Source organism: Nomascus leucogenys, chromosome 10, assembly GCF_006542625.1.
Source record: "Nomascus leucogenys isolate Asia chromosome 10, Asia_NLE_v1, whole genome shotgun sequence".
NCBI lineage: Eukaryota > Metazoa > Chordata > Mammalia > Primates > Hylobatidae > Nomascus > Nomascus leucogenys.
The window spans coordinates 28,760,271-28,777,869 of NC_044390.1; the positions used below are offsets into that span (position 1 = coordinate 28,760,271).

Genomic DNA, 17,599 nt, shown 5'->3' on the forward strand with positions numbered 1-17,599 from the left:
TGGCCTCCCAAAGCACTGGGATTATAGCCATGAGCCACCACGCCCAGCCTCATCATGTTTTTTATTGGTAATTATGACAGAGATTAGGAGGCACTATTCAATCATTTCATGCTATATGGTGTTATAGACTGAACATCTGTGTTTCCCCCAAAATTCATTTGTTGAAGTCCTAACACCGAATGTGATGTTATTTGGAAATGGGGCCTTAAGGAGGACATTAGGATTACATGGTGCCTTTATAACAGGAGATACCAGAGAGCTTACTCCCTCTCTCTCCATATTTGAACAAAGAACAGGTCATGCGAGCGAATGTATAAGGAAGAAGGCAGCCTTCTTCAACCCAAGGGGAGAACTCTCGCTGGAAACCGATCATTCAGGCACACTAATCTCAGACTTCCAGCCTCCAGACTGTGAGAAAATAAACTTCTGTTATTTAAGCCACACAGTCTATGGTATTTTTTTTTTTTTTAATGGCAGCCTAAGCAGACTAATGCATATAGTCTTCTCATTTTGTTAGGGTTTGAATTCAATATAGTAAGAAAATTTTCCTGTTTCTAGGATTCTTGTCAGACACTGTTGGAGGGAAGGAAAATTCACCTGTACTGATTTAGGGGCTCTGCTCGCTACACTCTTTTAGGAAATTTGAGGCCTGTGGTTTCGTGTTACTCAGTCATTGTGCTTCCCTCACCTCTCCTTTTGCAGAATAAAGGAGCCTGAAATAAAGATGCAAGAACATGTCTTGGGCAAGGTAATGTGGCTTTACTTGTAAATATTTCTCCCCCTCTTAAGAACCAAATGTTTCTTTTCTTTTTTTGAAGGAGAATTTGTATTATTTTTATGTACAGAAAGCTCAACAGTGCACACTTAACCCAGTTTAATGGCAAGTTCATTCACCTTTGCCTTTTCCAGCTTGGCAATGTGAGCCACAGATTTGGGATCCAGGACATTGCCTCCCCAGTGACAATGGATCTCATCGTATCTGTCGCTGGAATTGGTCCTGATAGCTTCCACCAGCTTAGCCAAAGCTCCTTTGTCTTCTGAGTTAAACTCTGTGAAGGTGACAGTGGTGGAGGTCTTCCTGTGGACTAAACGTCCCAGTCTTGCCTTCCCCTTGATAATGCAGTGGGGGAACCCCATTTTATGACATAGGGCAGGCAGGAAGACAACCAGCTTAATGGGATCCACGTTGTGTGCCATCACCACCAGCTGAGCCATCTTGCACTCCACCAAGGTGGCGATGGCGTTAACTCCTGCTCGAAGGACAGGTGATCTCTTAGTGGGGGACGTCCCCTTTGCTGGCAGCTTTCTTCTCAGCCTGGGCCAACAGTCTCTGCTTCTTCTCTTGCTTTGTTTCTGGTCTGTACTTGTGGGCCCGCTTAAGCAGCCGAGTAGCTATGTGGTGATCCAAGGCCTGGGTGAATCGGTTAATTGTAGGAGGCACTTTCAGCTGCTTATAGAGGATAGCTCTTTGCTGCTGCAACCTGATATAGTGGGGCCATTTGACAAAGCAGGTGTGGTACCTTTTGGGGCTGGATGTCCTCTCCGGTGCCAGAACTCTTAGGCCTTTTCTCAAACAGGGAATTCACCACTTTCTTGGCCTCCTGCTTCTTCACAACAGCAGGGGCTGGGGCCACCTTCTTCCCCTTGGTCTTCTTTCCTTTCGGCATCTTGGGTGGTGAGAGGGGACCAAATGCTTCTTAAATAGGTTACAGCAGGCCAGGCGTAGTGGCTTATGCCTGTAATCCCAGCACTTCGGGAGGCCGAGGTGGGCAGATCACCTGAGGATGGGAGTTTGAGACCAGCCTGACCAACATGGAGAAACCGTGTCTCTACTAAAAATAAAAAAAAAAAATTAGCCGGGTGTGGTGGTGCATGCCTGCAATCCCAGCTACTAGGGAGGCTGAGGCAGGAGAATTGCTTGAACCCAGGAGGCGGAGGTTGTGGTTAGCCGAAATCACGCCATTGCACTCCAGCCTAGGCAACAAGAGCGAAACTGCACCTCCAAAAAAAAAAAAAAAAGGTTACAGCAGAGGTCCCCAACCCCGAGGCTGATACAGGTCTATGGCCTGTTAGGAACTGGGCCGCACAGTGGGAAGTGAGCCGTGGGTGAGTGAGAGAAGCTTCATCTGTATTGATAGCTGCCCCTCATTACTCACATTATCACCAGAGTACCACCTCCTGTCAGATCAGTGGCGGCATTAGATTCTCACAGGAGCAGGAACCCTATTGTGAACTGTGCATGTGAGGAATCTAGGATGTACATTCCTTATAAGAATCTAGTGCCTGATGATCTGTCACTGTCTCCCGTCACCCCCAGATTGGACCATCTAGTTGCAGGAAAGCAAGCTCAGGGCTTCCACTGATTCTACATGATGGTGAGTTGCATAATTATTTCATTAAATATTACAATGTAATAATAATAGAAATAAAGTACACAATAAATGTAATGTGCTTGAATCATCCCAAAACCATCCCCCCAACCCCAGTCCATGGAAAAATTGTCTTCCACAAAACTAGTCCCTGGTGCCAAAAACATTGGAGATTGCTGGATTATAGCCAAAATTTAAAATTTTCGTGGTCAACATCTTCCATCATTTGAACTTCGAAGATCTAGTTAATCTTATCTCCTCTTAGTTTCCCTTCATGCTGTTGGCAGATAGGTCTCCTTTGTGGAACATGATCACACCACACTTTTGCTTTTCTTCATGTCTGACAAACCTTCAGAGTTTCTGTGGTTTATATAAATCCTACCAGTCCTTAAAGCTCTACCTCATGTCTGAGACTTTCCATGTGGCTTTATTTGATAATTCTGTGAAGTAAAACAACTAGTATTTCTTTGCTGTAAAAGATGTCACCCACACAACCCTAGACATCAAGGGATTAACAGTAATGCCCTCAGCTACTGCATGAAGGAAGTTTAATTGTGTTACACAAAAAGTGTCATGGGCCTTTACTTATGTGGGATCTATGTTCAGTTCGGACTCCAACCAGAAAGACCCCTCCTACCGGAAAAACCTTCACTCTTTGTTAACAGCCCAATGGTCGGAGAACAAATGATAAAGTCCTACAGGGAGAGTGAAAACCAGAACACTCAGGTTGGAGAGATTGCGCTGCAGAATTATCCAGCCATTCTCAGCTTCAACAAGTAAAGGCTTATGTACCTCTGTAATGGGAATAACAGTTTATTCCTCAGGGTTTTCTTTTTACTATATAGAGTAAATACAATGGGATGTGGAAAAACATTTTGTAAAATACAAAAGGGGAGAAAGACAGGAACTTATCTATATTAAGAATTCACCAAGTGCCAGGCAGTGCAATGTAAAGCCTGTAGCACAGATGTATCTTTCCTCTTGGTGAATCCCTGCTCACTGCACTCTGTGTTGGAGTATCAGCCAACCGCAACATTAATCTCCAGACTCTTCATCCTCTGTGTTTCCTTTAGGAAGAGTTCCACACTTAGATCTTCAGACTTGCGATTAAGGGCATTCTCTGCTGTTTGTCTAAATTTAAAGTGGTTTCAAAGGACCTTATGTAGCTTTTTATTATTTTTTAATGACTTTAGTATAGTTATAATTCAAAACTGTTTTATTTGCTCTTTTTAAGGGGTGACTTTTTAGTTAAATAATTTTATTACTTAATATCTCTCTCAGGAAAGTCATTGCCCCAAGAAGAGCCACTGATCACAAGCCCTTCCTAAGACAGATCTCCTAAGCAGGCACTAAATGAATCCCTGGATACAATCATAGAGTAAAGACCAATAGTCTGTGCTAACAGGCACTATGTCCTTTCATTCCATGAAAAGGAAAAGGGAAGGAGGCAAATAGGTACTTTATCCTACAGAGTCAAAAGAGAAGGGCCATTCAGAGCCTGGGTTCAAATGTCATTACATTGCTTCCTGTTTGACCCTGGGAAAGTTACTTAACCTCTTTGCATCTTGATTTCTCCTATAAAAATCCACATACTAATACCAAAGAGCTGATGTAAAGATTAGTTGATGTAAAATACGTAAAATTTAGCATAATAACTGACATATACACTCACTCAATAAGTATATGTCATTTTGTAAGAGCAATCTTTGTGACGTATGAACCACAGAAGAGCTATATATCCCTGCTACATTTGTCCAGAGAAAAACTCTACAGGAAATTAAAATAACAACTGCACTTTAATATATTTATATTGCAAAGAGACATATAAAGCCAGTGTAACTATAACCACAATCTTCTAATATCTGTTAGGTTCCAGTTCTTGTAAATGGTATAAAATTTACAAATAGGCCCCCGCTGAGTATAGCCACTTATATACCTAACAGGTAGAGAACTGAACTCATCATCTTGTCTCACACAAACTGTTCCTTTTTCTGATTATCTGATTTCTATTAATAGTTCACCATTCTCCTAGTAATTCATGCTTGAAACTGTAATTATTTTTGACAAAAACTTCTCCTTCACCACTGCCTACTGATCTTACTTGCACTCAAAATCTAACTCCATCCATCTCCATTTCTGTGCCTACCCACCTAGTTCAGGCCTCCAACCTGGTTTTCTTGCTTCAAGTTTATTTTTTCCCACCAAATTCTTCCTCCATATAAATCTTAAGCAAATTCTGATATTGAGCCCGTTTTACACCATCACTTCTGCTTCTGCTCAAATATCTCCAGCAGCTCCCTATTGCTTACCAAAATAAACTTCAAGCATTCAACATACTTCATGAGATGACGCTGCAATGCCTTTCTGGCTTTGTCTTTAATTACTCACTGTGTGCATTCTCTTTGAGCTTCCCTAAGCAATCTCCCTATTATCGTCATTGTTTTTACCTCCATAAATCTGGTATTATTTATTATATTTTGAAAAGCTTAAACTCATTTAACCTGTTCAAATAATGTCACTCTTTAAGGCCGAAAGCAAATGCCATTTCTCTGGGAAATGACATAGTAGGTCTGCATAAAATTTTTTTAATAAATAAATAATGTATGAATAAAAGAATAATGAATGAAATTAAGTTCTATCCTGAAGGGCCTGTTTGGTAGCAAAAGATCAAGAATTAAAATAGAATCATTAAAAGATTTGTGTGAGATTTGATCAAGTAGATACAAAGAGAGGCAAAGAATCTTTACTTTGATGACAAGAATCAATGGTTAGACATGGGAAACGGAACTAGAACCGAGAATGGAATATGATGGTCATGATATCAGCAAGCAGAAAAGGCCAATGAGAGAGGCGTCAAAGCCAGGATTGGTGAAAACAGCACAGACTCTTCTCAGAGGGGCAAATTGTGTGAAAAGTGGATTGCTACCACATAGGACTCAGATTTTTCTCTTGACCATGGTTCACAAAATGTGGTCTGCAGACCCCAGGGTATTTCCAAGATCCTTTCAAGTCCATACAAGATCAAAACTATTTTTACAATAATCCTAAGACATTACTTGGCTTTCTCAGTGAGTTGACATTTGCACTATGAAACAAAGGCAATGGTGGGTAAAATTGTTGGTGCTTTAACAGAAATTAAGGCAGTAGTACCAAAAGTGTACTAGTAGACATTGAATTCTTTACTGCTATATCCCAGAAAAACAAGACAGTTTCATTTAATATTATTCTTGATAAAATAGCATGATTAATTTTATTAAATCTCAACCCTTGATTGTGTATTTTTTAAAATTCTGTGAGACAAAATGCATAATGTATTCCTGTTGCACACCAAAGTTCTAAGGTTATCTCAAAGAAAATGATTTTTGTGCTTGAGTTGTGAGTTAAACAAGCCACTATTTTACATGGAAAATTATCTTTACTTGAAAGAATGACAGACAGATAAACTATAGTTATTCAGACTTAGGTATGTGTCAGACCTTTTCTCAAAAATAAGTGAGCCCGTCACTTCAAGGAAAACAACTCACAGCGTTTGTTGCTGATGATAACATTTGAGCTTTCAAACAAAATTTAGAATTTTTAAAAACTCATATCTACCTCTGTGAATTTGGCAGCTTCTTGATTCTTCAAAAATTTTCTGATGAGATCAGTTGTGAGAATAATACATGTGATTTTTTTGGGTATTTCAACATGAAATCTGTCAGCACTTGGAAGATATGCATAACTCAATGAAGCACTATTTTCCAAATGACTAAATGCATGATGTTGCAAAATAGCGCATGGAAGCTTAATCACAGAAAGGTCATCTCAATCTGCTGGTGCTATGTTGGTGCTAACTCCAAATGGACTGCTGCTACACAACCACCCTACTTAAGGGTATTCCTGAAGGGAAATTCTCTCAACTGCAGATCCGTAAGCAGTGTACTTGATCAATTACTTTCTATAAAGGAAGAAAAGGCCTGATGTATAAGTATACATGGACCTTTGAATGACGGCAGTTGGCTTGTTTGGTTAGTCAGAAGGGCCTAGAGGAGAAAGACTGGAAGATGGGAAATAAAAATGTCCAAGGAATAAATGTTTGGGTAGACCACTGGAGTAGGCTCAAAGTGTGCGGAAATTTGTGTGCTACATCAATGCCTATCAGAGAGCCTATACTGCAGAGAAAGCACTAAACAACCAAGTAGACAGGACTTGTCTAGTAGAAATCATTCAGTCTCTCTTCTCAGCAATATCTGTGTTTACACAATGGGCCCATGATAATTGCATGGCCATGGTGGCAGGGATAAAGGCTGTGAATGATCCAATAGCATGAACTCTCTGTCTCCTGGGCCACTGCTGCTTGTCCAGTCTATTAATAGCAAAGATAAATGCTAAGTCTTCATTATAGCACCATCCCTTAAGAAGGCTAGTCAACCATTCAGTGGGGAATTGATTATACTGGACTCTTTCAACCCTGGAGGGGATAGCAAATTCTACTTATCAGAATTGATACCTATTATGGGTATGCATTTTTCTTCACTATTGTAGGTGTCTTTGTCAGCACCACCCACCATACAAGAACTTACAGAATGCCTGATTTACTGGCATTGAATTCTACCTAATTTTTTTATATCAAAGGGCCCATTTTATGATAAAATAGGTGTAATAATGGGGCATAAACATGAAATTGGCCATCCTAATGGAACAATGAAATAATCTAATAAAGACTTAGCTAAGGAACCCACTCAGGACTAACACTTCAAAGGGATAAGGTATTGTTCTCAAGAATAAGATAGGTGCATTAAATGTATAGCTGATGGCTGGGCAGAGTGGCTCACGCCTGTAATTCTAGCACTTTGGGAGGCCAAGGTGGACAGATCACCTGAGGCGAGGAGTTTGAGACCAGCCTGGCCAACATGGTGAAACCTCGTCTCTACTAAAAATACAAAAATTAGCTGGGTGCGGTGGCGTGTGCTTGTAATCCCAGCTACCCAGGAGGCTGAGGCAGGAGAATTGCTGGAACCCGGGAGGCAGAGGCTGCAGTGAGCTGAGATTGCACCACTGCACTCTGACCTAAGCAACAGAGCGAGACTCCATCTTAAAAAAAAAAAAAAAAGTATAGCTGATTTATAGTGGTATGTTTCCAATAGCCAGAATATACAGGTCCAGGAACCAAAGGGTAGTTGTAGGAATGGCTCTCACCAACACTCCCATTGACCCCTCTGCAGAATTTGGGCTTCCTATCTGTGCATTCTTAGGCTTTTCAGGATTAGAAGCACTTGTTTGGTATGAAGGGGACTTCTATGAGGGCACACATGATGTCTCCATTGAACTGGAAACTATAACTACCACATGATCATTTTAGATAACTTGTGTCAGTGGACCATCAATGAAAACACTTACTATCTTGGTGGTGATAACTGACCTTGATTACCCATATGAAAGAGTTGCTGCTACCCAGTGGAGACAGGAAGTCCGATGCATGGAACACATAGGATTCACTGAGTTATCTCTTGGTGCTCCATGTCTGGTGATAAGTATAAATGGGTAATTGTAATAATTAAGACTCATTGAAGAGCGAGAATTAGAGTTCAGACCCTTCAGAGATGATGATCTGGTTGCCCCCACCCAGTCAAGCAACACAGACTCCCTGAAATGCTAGCCAGGATGAGACAAACTAGAATAATCTTTTTCACATCCTTTCAGCCTACATTTTATACCAGCTATTGCTATGGCAACCAGTTTTGTGCAACTGTACCACATATTTATCATTTCAAAACCTGTGCTGCTCTGATGATATGGCATGGATGCCAATGAGAACCCACTCTGCGCTTGGGCATGTACAATCTGGAAGAGTAAAGAAGTTAACACTCTCTGGGGTAATCTTTGACTGCACTTGTAATCTATTGCTGCATAACAAGTTACCAAATCTAGCAGCCTAAAACAATAACATGTATTATATCCCAGTTTCTGTGGTCAAGAGTACAGACACAGCTTATTTGGATTTTCTGCTTCCAGGTCTCTCCAGGCTAGAGTCAATGCATCAGGTGGGCTATGTTCTCATTGGGAAGCTCATCTGCTCCCAACCTCATATGGCTTGCTGAACGAATTTATTTCATTGAGGATATAGGACCGAAAGCTTTAGTGTGCTGGTTGGCTGTCAGCTGGACGATGCCATTAGCTCCTAGAGTCCATTCAAGTTGCCTGCCATGTGGTCTACTCCATAGGCAGCAACATAGCAGTTTGCTTCTTCATGGCCAGCAGAAGAGTCTACTAGCAATACGAAGTCTTACATAACATAATGTTATCATAGGAATGCCATTCTGTCACCGTTGCCATATTCTATAAGTTAGATGCTTCACAGATTCCTACCATATTCATGGGATGTAATTAACAGGGGCATTGATACCAGAAAGTGGGGGTCATTGGAGAGTCAGCCTAGGTTCTGTCTGCCAGTCTTTCCTCAGGCCCTCCCATATGAAATATATGGTTTCTCCCCTTCCAAGATTCCTGTATTAATCCATTTTCACACTGCTGATAAAGACATACCCGAGACTGGGAAGAAAAAGAGGTTTAATTGGACTTACATGGCTGGGGAGGCCTCAGAATCATGGTGAGAGGTGAAAGGCACCTCTTACATGGCGGCAGCAAGAGAAAATGAAGAAGATGCAGAAGTGGAAACCCCTGATAAAACCCCTGATAAAACCATCAGATCTTGTAAGACTTATTTGCTACCATAAGAACAGTATGGGGCTGTTGAACCTCCCCCATGATTCAAATTATCTCCCACCAGGGCCCCTCCCACAACCCATGGGAATTGTGGGAGTACAATTCAAGATGAGATTTGGGTGGGGACAGCCAAACCATATCAGTTCCCAAGAGTTTCATTCATTATAGCATCAGCTCAAATTCTAAAATTTCATCATGTGAATCAAGTCCAGGTGCAGATGAGCCTCCTACATATAACCTGTTAAGTAAAGCTCCTGGACACAATTATTCTCTAACTATGGACCTGTGAAACCAAGGAAATGAGTTATCTGCCTCCAATATACAATGGTGGGACAGACACAGGATAACAGCTATAGACATTCCAGTTTAAAAATAGGGGAAATGGGTAGTAAAAAGGAGTCACTGGTCTATAGCAGTTTTGAAATACAACTGGATTTATTGGAAGTTCCTTAATCAAATTTCTAGGCTTGGGAATGATTCTTCATGGCTCTTGGCTCTGCTTTCTGGGTTCTTGGTTCCACCATCTGAGTCATTCTTCCTTTTTCATGGAAGGTAGCATGTGTTTGCAGATGAGTAGTTTTATCAGCCTGCTTTCTGCCAGTAAAATTTTGGAGGTCTGACAGCCTCTTTTCATTTTCTAGTCTTTTTGTCTGTCTTATTCCAAGTTGGCACTGTTTCTGCAGAAATAATTTTCTCAAGAATATTGTGGTTCTTTCTGTATTTCAGTGGCATTCACTCTTATCAGACAAAGGCCACATCTACAGATTGTTTCAAAAATAATTCCATCTCCTTTAAGCTTCCTACAGGCTCAAAAGTTTGATTGAGAGGATCTGAGGCATACCCTTAGATCTTTTCAAATCTAAGGGCCATCTCTTGAAATACCCCTGATTACTCTGACCTTTGATCTTTTTGGGGCTTTAAAAAAGATTATAGAATAACTTCAGGGCATTTTCTCTAGAGTAGGCTTTTCTGACAGTGCCCAAAAGCCATCTCCAACTGTTAATATTTTTTGCCATCTGGGGAGGATGAGGATTTTTTAAATTATCAATTCCTGATTCCTTTTTGCTTAATAGTTCTTTTCTCAATTTGTCTCTTTTCGTGCATTTTCCTATAAGTAGCAAGAAGAAAACAGTTGTACCCTTCAACACTTTGCTTGGCAATCTCCTTAACTATATAACCAAATTCATCCATTTACAAGTTCTGCTTTCAACATAATTGCAAGAAATAATTTCACTAAGCTTTATGCCAGTACATAACAAGATCTCCCTTCTTCCAGTTTCCTATAGCATGTTCCTTACTTCCTTCTGAGTCCTCAACAGCAGTCTTCAATATCCACATTTCTACTGACAGTTTGTTCGCAGTGATTTGGGCTTTGTCTATCATACTTTTCAAGCATTCTTCTAGTCTCTGTCCACTGATCAGTTTCAAAGCCACAGACATATTTTTACATATTTATTACAGCAGCATTCTACCTCTAGGCACCAAAATCTCTATTAGTTTTCCAATTCGATGTAACAAATTAACAAAAATTGAGCAGATTAAAATAACACACATTTACTATCTCTCTTTCTGTAGTTCAGGAGTCCAGATACACCTTAGTTGGGTTTTCTACTTTGGGATCTCTCTAGGCTACAGTGAAGGTGTTGGCTGGACCATGTTCCCATCCGAAAGCCTGAAGAAAGAAGAATCTTCTTCCAAACTCTCTCAGGTTGTTGGGAGAATTCATTTCCTTACAGTCATAGGACTGGGAACTTCAGGATTTTGTTTTGTTTTGTTTCTGCTGGCTCTCAGCTTCTACAGGCCACCTCTGAATTCTTTGCCACGTGGTCCTCTCCAATAGGCAGTTCATAACGTAACAACTTGCTTCTTCAAGACCAGCAGGAAAGTGAGAGAGTGAATCGGCTATCAAGACAGATTCTTACATAATATAACATAATCATGGGAGTGATATCCCATCACATTTGTCATATATTGTAATGCATGTATTACATTACATCATGGGAGTAACATCCTATCACCTTTGCCTTATTCTTCTGGCTGGAAGCAGTTCACAAGTTCTACCCAGTCTTAGGGTGAGGGGCATAAAGAAGGTCATTAATACCAGAAGGCAGAGATCACTGGGGGTTACCTTAGGATATGTCTGCCACATTGGGGGAAGGCAGACAATTCTAGGTAGATATTCAAAGATCCAGAGAAATGAGCCTGAGTTACCTACAACAATGTTCAGATTGATTAATGTATTCTTGAGTTAGCTTTCCTTCCTTTCATGTCTTAATTTTCCTAGCCCCTCACTCCTATTCACTGGGATCTCTTCCCAAAATCAACTATCCGCACATAAGTTATTGTCTCAGACTCCGATTTCAGGGAAGAAGCCAGGCTAAGATAACAGAAGAGAATAAACTTGTATAAATGGTATGCTACAAGTTGGGAGGGATGGTAGGCAGGAGGTTCTCCTCCTCAGAAATTAATTACCCCCTACCCATATATTTCTCTAGACTATAATGAGGCAGTGCTAAAAGTTCATGGAAGAAAGCATGCTAAAGGTGCTTTCTCTATACAAATTTCAAGATACAGCATCTTAACTCTCTCTTTCATAAAATTAGAACTGGCCCAAGATACTAAATTGGGCTAGGCTGGCAAGTGGGGTTCAAGTAGTTTCCATTGTAGGGAGAGAAATTTAATAAGTGTAAACCTGGCAGAGCTCAAAAAAGAGGAAACTGTTAACCTCAGGGTGTTGAGTAACTTGCCCAACATCATACAGCTAGTAAATAACGGAGCCAAGACCCAAGACCTAGGCTCGCATCTGCTGGCTTAAAAGGTTAAGCTTTTTGCTTTTTTTTTTTTTTTTGGAGGCTTGAAGTACTCAAGTATTCAAGAAGTACTTGAATACAAGGGATAAAACTATTAAAGAACATTTTTCACAAATAAGCCTTGTTTCTTCAATTATCTCTATTTCCACCATGCCATGCCTGCCATCTCAAGTGATGACTATCACTCTACCTGGCCAAGTTATATGCCAAATCACAAAGGTGAAATGAGATGACTGTCAGGTCATATGTTTGAGGGGGAGGAATGGAATTACGAAGAAAGGGATACCATGACACTTGGAGAAAGAGTTATGAGGAAAGAAAACCAATGGGGTACTTAAGAAAAGGACTTGAGTCAGAGTCAGCTGGATACCATGTCTGACACGGTGAACTATGATAATCCTCACAAAATATTTCTAAAATGATTGCCTTAGGATTGCACTGGCTGCATGGCCAGGGTTCTCATTTCCTTTTCTTAGAATTAAGTTGATGCTCTTTGAAATGTCTAAAGATAGATGACTACCATTGGTAGTCAACCCTGACTACCAATGGGTTTTCTGCTGGCTCTCAGCTTCTACAAGCCACCTCTGAGTTCTTAAACTTTTAAGCCAGCAGCACCTCTGAGTTTATGCCCCTCACCCTAAGACTGGGTAGAATTTGTGAACTGCTTCCAGCCAGAAGAATAAGGCAAAGGTGATAGGATGTTACTTCCATGATGTAATGTAATACATGCATTACGATACATGACAAATGTGATGGGATATCACTCCCATGATTATGTTATATTATGTAAGAATCTGTCTTGATAGCCGACTCACTCTCTCACTTTCCTGCTGGTCTTGAAGAAGCAAGTTGTTACGTTATGAACTGCCTATCGGAGAGGACCACGTGCTATTAAGGAAATGAATTCTCCCAACAACCTGAGAGAGTTTGGAAGAAGATTCTTCTTTCTTCAGGCTTTCGGATGGGAACATGGTCCAGCCAACATCTTCACTGTAGCCTGGAGAGACCCCAAAGTAGAAAACCCAACTAAGATTTTCTTGTATGTACAGGCCCAGCACTGAGCTAAGTGTTTTGTATGCAATTGCACAACATCTTTACGAGGATAGATGCTATTATTATCTGTTTCTCTAAGCATGGGGAAACTGTTAACCTCAGGGTGTTGAGTAACTTGCCCAACATCATACAGTTAGTAAATAACACAGCCAAGACCCAAGACCTAGGCTTGCATCTGCTGGCTTAAAAGGTTAAGCTTTTTGCTTTTTTTTTTTTTTTTTTTTGAGGCTCCGTCACTTAAGCTTGAGTGCTGAGTGCAGTGGTGCGATCTAAGCTTACTGCAACCTCTGTCTCCCAGGTTCAAGCAATTATTCTGCCTCAGCCTCCCAAGTAGTTGAGATTGCAGGCACACACCACCATGCCTGGCTAATTTTTAAATTTTTAGTAGAGATGGGGTCTCACCATGTTGGCCAGGCTGGTCTTTAATTCCTAAACTCAGGTGATCCATCTGCCTCAGTCTCCCAAAGTGCTGGGATTACAGGTGTTAGCCACCATGCCTGGCCCCAAGGTTAAGCTTTTAACCACTGCATCACACTGCTATCTCAGGTTTCAAGATAGGGAAACTCAATTTTTAAAAATATTTATAAAGCATTTACATTTTTTCCATATCTCATTTTATAAAGGGTCTTAGCTAGTAAGCTTAAAAATTATTTTCTTTGGCCAGGCATGGTGGCTCATGCCTGTAATCGCAGCACTTTGGGAGGCTGAGGCCATTAGATCACCTGAGGTCAGGAGTTTGAGACCAGCCTGGACAACATGATGAAACCCCGTTTCTACTAAAAATACAAAATTAGCCAGGCATGTTGGCACATGCCTGTAATCCCAGCTACTTGGGAGGCTGAGGCAGGACAGTCACTTGAATCTGGGAGGCAGAGGTTGCAGTGAGCTGAGATCACACCATTGCACTCCAGCCTGGACAAAAAGAGCAAAACTCTGTTTCAAAACAAAAATAAATAAATGAAATAAAATAATTTTCTTTTTTTTTATTATACTTTAGGTTTTAGGGTACATGTGCACATTGTGCAGGTTTGTTACATATGTATCCATGTGCCATATAGATTTCCTGCACCCATTAACTCGTCATTTAGCATTAGGTATATCTCCTAATGCTGTCCCTCCCCCCTCCCCCCCACCCCACAACAGTCCCCGGAATGTGATGTTCCCCTTCCTGTGTCCATGAGTTCTCATTGTTCAATTCCCACCTGTGAGTGAGAACACGCGGTGTTTGGTTTTTTGTCCTTGCGATAGTTTACTGAGAATGATGTTTTCCAGTTTCATCCATGTCCCTACAAAGGACACGAACTCATCATTTTTTATGGCTGCATAGTATTTCATGGTGTATATGTGCCACATTTTCTTAATCCAGTCTATCGTTGTTGGACATTTGGGTTGGTTCCAACTCTTTGCTATTGTGAATAGTGCCACAATAAACATACATGTGCATGTGTCTTTATAGCAGCATGATTTATGGTCCTTTGGGTATATACCCAGTAATGGGATGGCTAGGTCAAATGGTATTTCTAGTTCTAGATCCCTGAGGAATCGCCACACTGATTTCCACAATGGTTGAACTAGTTTACAGTCCCACCAACATTGTAAAAGTGTTCCTATTTCTCCACATCCTCTCCAGCACCTGTTGTTTCCTGATTTTTTAATGATGGCCATTCTAACTGGTGTGAGATGGTATCTCACTGTGGTTTCGATTTGCATTTCTCTGATGGCCAGTGATGATGAGCATTTCTTCATGTGTTTTTTGGCTGCATAAATGTCTTCTTTCGAGAAGTGTCTGTTCATGTCCTTTGCCCACTTTTTGATGGAGTTGTTTGTTTTTTTCTTGTAAATTTGTTTGAGTTCATTGTAGATTCTGGATATTAGCCCTTTGTCAGATGAGTAGGTTGCAAAAATTTTCTCCCATTCTGTAGGTTGCCTGTTCACTCTGATGGTAGTTTCTTTTGCTGTGCAGAAGCTCTTTAGTTTCATTAGATCCCATTTGTCAATTTTGGCTTTTGTTGCCATTGCTTTTGGTGTTTTAGACATGAAGTCCTTGCCCACGCCTATGTCCTGAATGGTATTGCCTAGGTTTTCTTGTAGGATTTTAATGGTTTTAGGTCTAACATTTAAGTCTTTAATCCATCTTGAATTAATTTTTGTATAAGGTGTAAGGAAGGGATCCAGTTTCAGCTTTCTACATATGGCTAGCCAGTTTTCCCAGCACCATTTATTAAATAGGGAATCCTTTTCCCATTTCTTGTTTTTGTCAGGTTTGTCAAAGATCAGATAGTTGTAGATATGCGGCATCATTTCTGAGGGCTCTGTTCTGTTCCATTGATCTATATCTCTGTTGTGGTACCAGTACCATGCTGTTTTGGTTACTGTAGCCTTGTAGTATAGTTTGAAGTCAAAAAATATGGAATGCTTCACGAATTTGCGTGTCATCCTTGCGCAGGGGCCATGCTAATCTTCTCTGTATCGTTCCAATTTTAGTATATGTGCTGCCGAAGCAAGCACAAAATAATTTTCTTTTCAAGAAAATGCAAATTGACCTGCAGTGACAGAGAGGATCAGTGGTTACTTGAGGATGGGAAAGTCCCAAGAGTGGCAGGAGGAAGAAATTACAAAAAAGCATGAAGAAACTTTCGGGAAGGAAAATCAAAATTTGTAAACATATTTATCACTGCCAAAAGTTAAAGAGTCTTGCTCAAGATTAGCCTGAGAGGTAGTAGCAGAGACAGGATAAAAATATAGTTTTTAAGATTCTTGAACAAGTGTTTTTTTTCTCTCAATTTGGTAAATTATTTCCACATGGTTTTAAAAAGGATATGAAGAGACATAAAATATGACATGAGTATTATAGAAAGAAAATTGTGTTTAGGAATTTTGGGCAGCACTATTCACAATAGCAAAGACATGGAATCAGTCTAAATGCCCATCAACAGTAGACTGAATCAAGAAAATGTGGTACAGAGACACCATGGAATACTATGCAGCCATAAAAAAGAATGAGATCATGTCCTTTTTGGGAACATGGATGGAGCTGGAGGCCATTAGCCTTACCAAACTAACACAGGAACAGAAAACCAAATACCGCATGTTCTCACTTATAAGTGAGAGCTAAATGACGAGAACTCATGCACACAAAGAGGGGAAAAACAGACACTGGGGCCAACTTGAGGGTGGAGGGTGAGGGGAGAGAGAGGAGCAGAAAAAATAACTTTTGGGTACTAGGCTTAGTACCAGGGTAACGAAATAATCTGTAAAACAAATCCCCATGACATGAGCTTACCTATATAATAAACCTGCACATGTACTCCTCAACCTAAAACAAAAGTTAAAGAAGAAAGAAAGGGAGCCTGTGAAGCCCCTCAGTCACTCCTCCTACATCTCATCCTGTTCTCCCACTGATCTAGCTTAAAGTCTTCCTGCTGGAACATTTCACCCTATACCAGGTGGTGGGGGAAAAAAATAATTTTGGATTAACTTACATATCTCAATTGAGCATTGGAAGTCTATTGTGAATTCATCTGATGAAAAAGTTGAATGCATCTCTTCAGAAGTTTATCATTATCATCTGCAATCTACTGAGAACATTTTAAAAAATGAATCCTGCAAGTGTATGGCCAGCAGGGGGCAACTAAATACTTCCCAAACCAGCATCTCGTATAAGAGAACACGTTAAAATTGGAGACTGTTAGCATTCTTTAGCTGTGTAGGAGAGCTGACTTCCTTCTAAAATGATAATTAACACCTAGACACATTCTCATAATACTGAATTTGTGAAGATAATTGGAACAGTTTCCTAAATAGACAGATTATAAAACCACATTCTGGGGCCTGTATGTGGCAGACTTGTTTTGGCTGTTTTTTCAGTCCACAAGGTTCCTTGCAAAAATTTATGTATTTTATGATCAATAGCTTTGTAAAACTTCTTGTATTATAGAAAATATAATGAACCTTGACTTATTTCTGTAGGTTATTTTAGAATTCTACTATTTTCCTTAACACTCAAAGATAAAAGTAAATAGGGATTGCAGAGGATCTTGTTCTTAAAGTATAATAAAGTTTCATTTCTTAGCCCTGTTTCATAGAACTAATTTTTAAGCTTGTTATATTAGTTAGGGTTGTCCAGAGAAACCAAACCAACAGAATGTATATACATATAGATATTATAGGTGTTTATTTTAAGGAATTAGCACACATGATTGTGGGGACTCAGTTTCTGCTTGAGTCCAAAGGCAACCTGCTGGCAGAATTCCTTCTTTCTCTGGGGAGGTCAGTCTTTGATTTATGAAGGCCTTCAACCGATTGATGAGGCCCGTCCATATTATGGAAAGTAATCTGCTTTACTTAAAATCCACTGGTTAAAATGTTAATCTTATCAAAAAACACCTTTGCCAAAACATCCAGAATAACGCTTAACCAAATATCTGGGTACCACAGCCCAGCCAAGTTGTCAAATAAAATAACCATCACAGTTGCCTATTTCTTTACATCACAGTCTCAAAGTTGTAGGAGATCTATACAGTGAAATAGCTCAACCCTCCTCCAGATGCAGCTGCAATGCCTGGCAAAAAGAAAGCATTTAGCAAATATATGCTGATTTGAATTGAACTGAATATATATGAATTGAATTAAATATCCCTAGTGGTGGCTAGGTTCTGCCAG

The 17,599-nt window shown here is 40.2% G+C and overlaps 1 non-coding gene and 1 pseudogene across 1 annotated transcript; both read right to left on the minus strand.

Moving 5' to 3' along the window:
- Positions 1 to 864: 864 nt before the first annotated feature.
- On the minus strand, positions 865 to 1,667 carry LOC100597160 (annotated as a pseudogene).
- A 13,671-nt stretch (positions 1,668 to 15,338) lies between these two features.
- LOC115837192 lies at positions 15,339 to 15,445 on the minus strand. The gene has a single exon (XR_004032209.1). It is a non-coding gene; the product is annotated as a U6 spliceosomal RNA (small nuclear RNA).
- Between the last annotated feature and the right edge of the window lie 2,154 nt (positions 15,446 to 17,599).